At 34.7% G+C, this 10,621-nt stretch overlaps 1 long non-coding RNA gene across 1 annotated transcript; it reads left to right on the top strand.

Annotated features, from left to right (window-relative positions):
* Positions 1-785: 785 nt before the first annotated feature.
* Positions 786-2,939, top strand: LOC113318956. The gene is made up of 5 exons (XR_003344973.1): positions 786-1,078; positions 1,262-1,582; positions 1,682-1,758; positions 2,490-2,549; positions 2,650-2,939. It is a non-coding gene; the product is annotated as an uncharacterized LOC113318956 (long non-coding RNA).
* Positions 2,940-10,621: the final 7,682 nt, after the last annotated feature.

Below are 10,621 nucleotides of genomic sequence, written 5' to 3'. Positions count from 1 at the left end.
CGTTACTCCTCTTATATTCAATCGGGCTCACAAATTTCTATTTGCTGATTGCAGATTGAATTGAGAGTTAGAGATATAAACTCTTGTATATACTTTTCTCTAAATTGAGTTTGACTGTCTAGTTGATTCTCTAGAAAGTATATTGGAGTAAGTCCTCTCAGATTTTCAAACGAATTGTTGGGTGTGGTTGTTGTACCCCCGCATTTTCAGATTACATATATGCAAGTACGCATACTATGCTTAAATCCAATTGTTCTAATCTCTCATTTCAACCATTGAAACATTCTTGGAAGACTGGAATAGCCGTCTCACACAAACTATTAGCATCAAAGCAATTTTCAAGTGAACGAATGATCAATACAAAACATTCCGAGTCTATATCAAATGACCGTCTCACAAAAATCATGTAAGATATTACCAGGCGATTTTCACATGATCAACTTTTGACTTCCGCCAAGAATATAAGATGAACTTGGTTAAAGAAAAAGCTTACGAACACATATTTCGAGAAATATGTAAGCCAGTTAAACTCATCTCGAAATATCAAATGTGTATAGTTGAAGTCTATATAACTATACGACTTTTGTCTCAAATTAGTAATATGATTTCAGGTGAATTTCCTATGTTGTGGTTAAAAGCGGAATCAAACTCTCTCCTTAGAGCTTATGACCCCAGCGAGAATATTTAAACCAATAGAAAACTTTTATTTTTCGCACCACAAATATTTTGTATTTGCCACACCACTTATATTTGCATCTCAATCTCTCTTTCCCCCTCAGCGACTGCACACTAAACCCTAACCTGGAACATGTATTACTGTGTGATGAGATGATGATATTGTCCTCCTTCGCACGTATTCAACTATCTGCTATCATCTTCTACCCACAAAAATAGAACTCTTAGAATCACGTAGAGAGACCGAGAGATTGGAGTTATAATCTCGATTTCCATATGAAATCATCGAAAAGGAAATTATTAGCAAAGGATAAGAATCAATACAAGTTCTTTTCGTAAAGGAAATTATTAGCAAAGGATAAAAATCAATACAAGTTCTTTTCGGGAAGGAAGACTCATGCAGGTATATTTTCTTATTACAATCTAGGGTTTTCGTTGTAATCACTTTGATTATGTGATTGTGTCCTCTTTTACCGCCCCTCTCCTCTCTCTGTTTTGATTTTTCATTCTCCTTGTTTAATTCATATTATGATCCATGATATTCTGTTGGTTTATTTTTCTTTTCTTCTATTTTCATATATCGCAGGTGATAAAAGATCCTGCAAGATATGGATGTTTCCGGAGAATGCTTGGTTAGATGTGTTTTGATTTTATAGATGAAGGTTTATTCCGTAACTCTATCTTATTTGGATGCAAAGGTTTGGTTAGTTGTGTTTTCATTTTGCAGTTCAAGTTTATAAGCAGATGTGATTAGGATTTTTGATTTTTACTGAAAACCAGACGTGGTTAAGGGTTTGTGAACCATAAGATCCTGTTGTCTTTTGGTAAACCTTAATTTGTGGTCTTACAAACTAAGATTTTCCCTGAAGGTTTTTTCTAAAGTAAATACACAATGGACATGATTAAGGTAATTTAATTTGGGTTAGTGTTAAGATTCAAGTTCAATGGTTGATTAAGAAGTTAGCCCACATACTAATTTCTAAACATAGTTTTATTTACTGTGTAGATAAAGACATAAAGAATGTGCAGGTTGAAATGCTGAATGGGGTAGGCAAAGACAGGGAGAATGTGCTAATTTAACGGGTAAGTTTCACTGAAAAGGTTACTATAAAACTTCATACAAACGCATAAATGTTGGGTATTGAGACTTCTAATTACAATATTTTTCTGAAATACCAACTCCACCTGTATTCTTAAATTGCATGTAGGACATCATACACAACTTGATATTTTGGTACGTAATACAACCCTCGCGTGTAGGTCGAGTTGTGAATGCGTACTCTGATATTAAATTGTATAAACATATCTTACCACGTTCTAACTTTCACTAATCTAAGAAAGATAATTAAGGAAGATATTTGAGTGCATATTCAACAGTTGAGCTCATAAGAAATGGCAAAATGAGTAGCTATACATAGATTTTGATTGGGAATTGTGAAGTTTAATTTGTTGTCAGTTATTTATAAGGTTCCTTTGTTCTTTCATGAGTCCTGTTAATTTAATCTTACCCGTAGCTCAGTTTTACAATCATGTTTTCTTCTGATCTCGATGGGTTTATATTGCTCTATTTTACATGTTATTTTAATTGTATGATTATACGTTTCAATAAAATCAGCAAGCCCTAGAATGAAATCGTTTGAGTTCTTTTTTTCTTCTTCCTTACAAATATGTACCTCTTAGATGGTGGCATGGAAGCTGTTGTTTCATCTTTCAAGAGTCAACATTGCTTTACCCATTACACCATGCCATATGGGATGTGAGCTATGTTTTTAAAAGCTATAGGTGTGGCTCACGGGTACTTGGAATACTTACAGGTATGCTGGTGTTTGTGAACTGACTTGGTCATATTGCTGATTTTACATTGTGATTGGTCGGTATGTATCTTTGCTTGAATTAGTCATTGTCTAATTTAGGTGGTACTAAAATATGATTTTATGCCGTGATTTTAGTAATGACAAATTTTATTTCTTTCAGCTATCTCCAACTAAGGCCGGGTAGATATCCCCAACCACCCCTCTGGGTATAGTTTGATTGAGATGGAAAGATGGTCATGATTATTGGTCGGCATCCATACTTCAATAGCACTTGAAAGACTACTGTAAAGTGTTATAGGGATTTCAAGAAATTCACCAACATCCCGAAAGAAATTCCAAATCCAACGAGAGGCTTTGCACAATAATTATTTTAATACGGTGTATCTTGTGAGGCTAAACCCAAAGCCAACTTAAAATTATAGTAAATTTGATTCATGTTAGATTTTATTATTCCCTATTTTTTATGTTTAAATTCTCTAGCAACAAACACGCGTTTGTCTACAAAAAAATATTTAGGTCCGTGCAACGCACGGGCGCAAAACCTAGTAAGAGTAGAGTGGATAGACTTTTGAGTGATATGTGAGTTCAAGTCTCCACATACCTTTTGTCGATGAAGTTCCACAAGTTTCCCTTAGTAGTTCTTCGTCTTCAAGAGATGAACGCCGTGAAGTCTAAGCTCAACTACACTTTCTATCCTAATCCGAGACTTAGCTATAAGTAGACTAGAAATTAAGACTTATAGTTTTCACAACTAAACTTGACAAACAAGCTTGAGATAGCAACGCTTGCGAGTTCGACCGAGCAGTGGTCTAACACATATGTATTTGTAGTGTGAACGTATTTGTAGTGTGAACTACACATTAATTTTCCTTCTTTTTGTCAATATAAATTGGCAAACGTACGAAAACTAGTGGGATCCTAATGAAATTTCCATAGAGATACTTCATGACCAAAAGAAAACATATCAAATTTGTTTAGATACAATCATATAGTCGAAACTAAATGCATTCATCAAGGAGTTCATAAAGATACAAGAAAACTCCTACAATATTCCACAGCTGCATTCCCCACAAAGATTTGACAATTAAGCACAAGTTCAAATAAGAACTCTCCCCCATAAAATGTCACTCCCGAAAGAACAACAAGAGCTACCTTAATTTTACAAGAAAAGAAGGATTTCTTTGGACATAATCAAACCACATGAAACATGAATTTGTATCCAAAAATCTCAATTGAATTAACCACAAAAAAAAATGATCAAAACAATTGGCCATTATCAACATAAGAAAACTTACGAAGCAACACAGTACATTCACAAAAATGTGGATCATGGAAAGACCAATACTGCGGAATAATCAAAGATTCATTCTATTTTTCATTACTATTTGCACAATGACATATAATAGACTTAATCTTTGGTGTCAAAAGTTCATTATATCTTTCATCTATATTTGTATAAAGACATATGATAGACTTAACTTTTGAGCATGCATGAGACAATCATAGTTCACAGACGTAAACACACATATCCCATAAAATTTTCAATATATAAAACCAATAAAGATTAATACTGCAAAATCATCTTCCATATCTTAGAATTTAAATAAATAAATCTAAAAACATTGCAAGATGAAAATTGTTGGTAATAGCTATGTGTACTCACAATAATTGCTATTCCAAACCCTAGTTATCCTTCTTAAAACACAAGAATAAATTCTCATAAGAAGTTTCCTAGACAAAATAAAAAACAACTCTAAGAAAACACAACCGATCACAAGAAAAATTAGAGTTCATGTTCGGAGGCGTCACGGGTTTCAAGACCTTTGAACTTGTGATTGACATCATCAACTGCTTCTTCGGAGAGGATATTTTCATTGAGACGAACCTTAACATGTGTCTTCATGAGTGCAAGGTCAGAGTTAACCTTTTTCAACTCAGTCCTTAACACTTCAAGGTATTTCATATCAACGAGCTGGAGTTTTGCTTCATTAAACTGACTAATAAAACCCTGAACTACTTCAGCTGAAATCTCTTCATCGTCCTCAATGTATGAATAGTCATCTGGAGATTGAGATGAGGTGTCATCAACTTCCGCAAGAGTTATTTTCTCCTCCTCTTTGAAATTGAAACTAAAACCCTTATTAAGAAAACCTTTTGCAAACTGACAACTTCCCGAAGGTGATGCCATTCTTGACAAAACAAGAAAAATAACTCGGAGTATGCGTATACTCACCTAAAAATGGTTTGTTGTTTGAATGGTTTCTCAGGGAAACAGATTCTAGGGTTTCCATAGTTGGTTCGTGATATGTAAAATGAGTACTCGTACGAACCCAAGCTTGACCCATAGGCGGAAAATACCCAATCAACAAAAATAATGGAAAAACAAGAAATACTATTTGCATAAAAATATTTTGCTCAGTGAGTAATTTCACAAATCTTAGCTCAATAAATTTTATATTCTCACAAGAGAAAAATTTAGAGCATAAGAGCAGCAACTTTTGACATCATTAAATTTCAAGAAAGAAATTGAAACATATTTAACAGAGCCAAACACAAATACTTATGCAAAAATGTTTGCGAATGACGATCCAGCTAAGAACGATAAGAAAATAGCTATATGATCAGAGAACATTTTGCCATCAAGTATACTTGATCATAACTCACTCAACCAGGATTATTTGAGAGCGAGATTTCAACCTTGTGATTATTTAGCACAAGTATGAGCTTTGCGCTCATCAATTGAATGTTGTTCATGGTTTAACCTCTTTCTCCTAATTCTTCGAGGAAAAACTTTTTGATGTGAAAAGTTATCATAAAACTTACTATCATCAAAATACGACGCATAATATGGATTCTTACCTGAAGCATTTTTTCTAGAAAAATTCGACAGCCTGTTGATGAGCTCTTTGTATCCTTCGATTATCAAATTTAGGTTGTCTTTCATATCTCCCTTTTTGCTTTCTTCTTCAGGCGCCTTTTTCACATCAAGAGCAACAACATCTCATTTTTAACCGAATAAGATCCTTGAACTCTTATTGGACGATTTATGTTAAAATGACTTTTACAATCTTGAACATTCGAGGAACACATAGAATTGACTTTCCTGGTAGGATTCACAAGGTGAGTGCTAAAGCCAATTGGTTTATACATACGAATGTGAGTTACACCTTTGAGAATTAAATCTAAGGTGTGTTGAAGTTGAACAATAGAGTTTTCATTCAACCTAGATTTCCTCCTTTGTTCAATATGTCCTTTTGAATCACAAAAGAGACACATTTTCTGATCACCTGAGCGATTAGAGAGAACAGTCTTAACAACATCGTTGGGAGAATTCTTCCTTCCATGTGATGTGGAGATTCCTTGATTAGAGGAGGATACAAGCACATCTTTTCCAATATGAAGGGATTTCGATTTTACTTCTGGAACTGAATTTCTTACAGTTGAGTCAGAAGCAATTGGTATAGTGGACTCTTTAGAACATCCTTGAATAGAGAGATTATTCAAAAGATGTTCAATTTCCAAGGCATCCTTTTTGAGTCTCGCCTCAAGTGAGGAGAAGACTTTGGCGTTTTCGTTGCTAAGAGCCTTAAATTTAGAGTCATGATATTTTACCATACCGATAAGAGCATTGACGTTGTGTTTCAACCGATTGATTCTATCATCCTAGATTCTAACAATATTTAGAATCATTTCACTCTCTTTGGGTGCTTCCCTTTCTTCAACAGAGACAGACTCGTTCAAAAGGTAATCGGGGTAACACTTATCAATGCAATCCTTTTTCGTTGGAACATAATGTTCATCTAGTTTAAAAATAGACGAATCTTCTTCTTTAATAGACTTCATGGAAACAGAACGTTTATTTATGATAATGCGTTTATCTGAGATAGCACTATCCATAGAGTCAAATCGCTACAAACACAGAATTATAAGGTCTTAAATGTGTTTCCTGCTCTGATACCAATTGAAAAGGCGCGGGTTTAACAACCACACCCAATATTTTGCTTAGCAAGCTGTATGGACAAACTCCAATATACTTTCAAGAGAATCAACTAGACAGTCAGACTCAATCTTTAGAAAAGTATATCAAAGAGTTTATATCTCAATTTCTTAACGCACAACCATTGATAACTTGGACGGTATCACAAACCAATATCCAAGTGTCAATCAATTCAATCAACAACCCTGAAGTCGGATTCAAGAACTAATTGAACTTAACGCACAACCTGTGATATTTCAATTATATAAAAAAATATAATACAGAAAAGAAATAACACAGACACTAGAAATTTTGTTAACGAGGAAGTCGCAAATGCAAAAAAAAAACCTGGGACCTATTCCAGCTTTGAACACCACACTGTATTAAGCTGTTACAGACACTAGCCTACTACCAATGAACTTCAGACTGGAATGTAGTTGAGCCCTAATAAATATCATACTGATCAAGGTACAGTTGCGCTCGTTACGTCTATGAACCCCAGCAGGATTCTACGCACTTGATTCCCTTAGATGATCTCACCTACAACTAAGAGTTTCTACAACCCAAAGTCGAAGACTTGATAAACAAATTTGTCTCATACATAAAAGTTTATTGAGATATATAAATCTGTCTCCCAAAAAGTATCTATAAGTTTTGTTTCTTCTTTTGATAAATCAAGGTGCAAGCGAAACAAGATATTCACGAAGAACAGCCTAGTATTCCAATTGATAAATCGGACTTATATTCACGAAGAACAGCATAGTATTATCAACCACCTCAAAATAATCTTAATCGTATGGAAGCGAAACAAGATATTGTGGAATCAAAAACGATGAGACGAAGATGTTTGTGATTTCTTTTTATCTTGCCTATCGGAGATCAATCTCTAGAAAATCTTAGAGAAGATAGTACTAAATACGATAGAACAGGGCAAGATCAGAACACACAACTACATAGAAAATAGTTGGGTCTGGATTCACAATCCCAATGAAGTCTTCAATTCGTTAACCTACAGGGTTTTGGGAAAAACCTAAGGTTAAAGGAGAATCGACTTTAGTCACAAATAGTATCACAAAGGAGGTGTGTGGATTAGGTTTCCAAGTTGCTAGAGTTATCCCTTATATAGTTTTCAAATCAGGGTTTGCAATCAATGTTACCTTGGTAACAAAGCATTAAATATTCACCGTTGATTAGACTCAAGCTAATATCTTTCAACCGTTAGATCGAACTTAGCTTGTTATATACAAATGAAATGTACCTTCACTTAGATATGAGTAACCGTACCTAAACGTGTACACCTTGTTGGCTCAACAATAGTTAACCGAAGTTAGCCATATGAACACTTTCATATCAACCTTATTCATATTAACCACAACTAGTTCAAATGACTCAAATGAAACTAATCCTAAAGTTGTCCAATTGTTTATATTCTCATAGAAGTATACAAGACACAATTGAAACAAAATCGGTTTGATTCACTCGAATCGATTCATGAACATTATATCCATGGTTTGCAAAAGATTGTTGGTTCATGACATAAAGGATTTTAGAACATAACTCACTCAAGTATGCAAACGGGTACGCATACCTAAGTAGTCGGACTTGAACTGCGTTCGATAGTACGCAAAGGGGTACGCATACTGTCACACATCCAAACTTTAGTTGAAATCAGTACGCGTATGGGTACGCATACCAAAGTTCTCGTACTTCAACTGAGTTCGCCAGTGCGCATACGAGTACGCATACCAAGGCTCCCAGACTTCACCTGGACTTGCCAGTACGCATACGGGTATGCATACTACACCGGTCTTGGATCAACATATATGCAAGTACGCATACTATGTCTATAATCCACTTAATATTAAGTGTTCTAAACTCCATTTCAATCATTGAAACATTCTTAGAATACGACAATAGATGTCTCACACAAACTATTAGCTTCAAAGGAATTTTCAAGTGATCGAATGATCAACACGAAACATTCAGAGTCTATATCAAATGACAGTCTCACAAAAATCATGTAAGATGTTACCACGCAATTTCCACATGATCATCTTTTGACTTTCGTCAAGACTATAAGATGAACATGGTTAAAGTGAAAGCTTACCAACACATATTTCAAGAAATATGTAAGCGAGTTAAACTCAACTCGAAATATCAAATGTGCATAAATCGAATACTATATAGTAATACGACTTTCGTCTCAGGAAGAAGATAGAGTAGAAATAAAATTTCCGAATGATAGATTATTTTATTTTAATATTATTATTATTGGATAAAGAGTATTACATTTACAAGTTGGAATCCTAACAAGCTAATATCCGACAATATACTACTACATTAATTGAACAAGTTGTTGTGCTAGCCTACCAGCGAGCCTCATGGGTAACCTAGCCAAAGGAGCCGAAGCGGGGGGGGGGGGGGGGGGGGGGGGGGGGCTGAGATTGTGTCACAAGGGGGGCAAGCTAACTCTACCTTCCATGTTAATTCCTGCAATATTACGTCATTGGGGGCTCGAACCTGGGACCTCCTGGAGCGCAAGAAACTTTTTGGGAAACGAGTGACAGAGTTTCCTTCTTCACATACCTTTTGTAGATGAAGTTCCCCAAGCTCTCCTTAGTAGTTCTTCGTCTTCAATTGATGAACACCGTGAAGTCTAAAGCTCAACTAATCATGAGCGGTTATAATACTCACACATATTGGTAGTTCAAAAGATATGCAATGAATAACAATACCAATAATGCCTGGCGATTTTTTTCGATTCACAAAACAAGTTCATGAATTTACTTCCTTAAAACAAATGTAAAACATTGTTTCCTAGGATGAAATCTTCACCTTATACCCATACATAATCAAAATAGCCTTCAAACGATTATGTCGATGTCTTATCTACAAAGTTTAATGGTTAAGCAATAAACCTCGTATTGATTCCTTAATACTATGTCTAACTAGAGTATAATCATTCATGCTTCGCAGTTTTTGTTTTCAATATGCACGACCTGAAAGATACGTTAGGGAATAAAATAGTTCAAGTCAAATATCACTAACCTCAAGTGGAAGGATGATGTTGTCGTTGTAGCTCCTACTTTTCACTTCTTCAAGTCTTCGCAATACTTTTAATGTTCATATCCTAATACTTTCAAGCTAACCTATACAAAGTTGACTCTAGTACATAATCAAGCGACTCTTAAATGAGTTTTGGCTCACTAAAATATGACAACCAAACTTGACATACCAATGCTTGGTGGGTTCAATCGAGCTATGCTCTAACAATCTCCCCTTTGTCAATTTTAGTGACAAAACTATTACATCATATGGATAAACAAATTACAAGAATTCACTACACATACGTTTGATTCCCGAATTCAACAACACAATAACCTGTATACATTCAACCCTTAAATGCCGTTGTTGACATTAAAACAAAGCTAATAATCCCCTAAAGGTAAGATAGGTAGATTTTATCAACCCGCCCGTATTTTTTATTCTTTTGTAGTCCATATAACTACAAGTATATGATATGTTACTCCCCCTTAGTCTATGCTTTCACTCTTTCGTTAAATAAACGTTTAAGCACCAATATCCTTTCCCTTAGTGATACCAATCAATATAAATCAATATCAGTATCACTTGTTTACTCCATATATTTCTCCCCATTTTTGTCACAAAATGACAAAGAAACGAAAAAATAAAGGACAAACCGAAAGGATCTTACAAATCTCAAAATAGACTTGCAAACATATAGAGTTAAGCACGAGGGTTCCACACACCATTTTTGATAACCAATATCGAAACCGAAACTACAAGTAATTTGTTTTGATATGTTACCAAGGAAACAATTTCCCGAAGCAATTTTCCCTAATAGTTTAGCAAACCAACAGACAACTAAGCACCTTAGTTCCTTTGCTAAACTGATTGTACAAATACAATCGCTTGTTCGATAAGACCAAAATAAAGATAACTCTATTTTTCTCATTAGGTTCTAATTATCCATATAACTTAGACCTTTAACTTTTAAACAAGACAAGTACTAGGTTAGTTAACTAGCATTTCTTGTTAAGGCATTCGATTAGACTTGAATAACCGAAACCTCCGCTTTGATAGTCTAACTAAGATCAGAATTAACTTAGTTTCTCTTATCCGGAATCGAATTGGA

The sequence above is a fragment of the Papaver somniferum genome, chromosome 10 (assembly GCF_003573695.1).
Source record: "Papaver somniferum cultivar HN1 chromosome 10, ASM357369v1, whole genome shotgun sequence".
In the NCBI taxonomy this organism is placed as follows: Eukaryota; Viridiplantae; Streptophyta; class Magnoliopsida; order Ranunculales; family Papaveraceae; genus Papaver; species Papaver somniferum.
The sequence above is the reverse complement of the archived record's forward strand: the minus strand, read 5'-3'. Positions and strand labels throughout refer to the sequence as shown.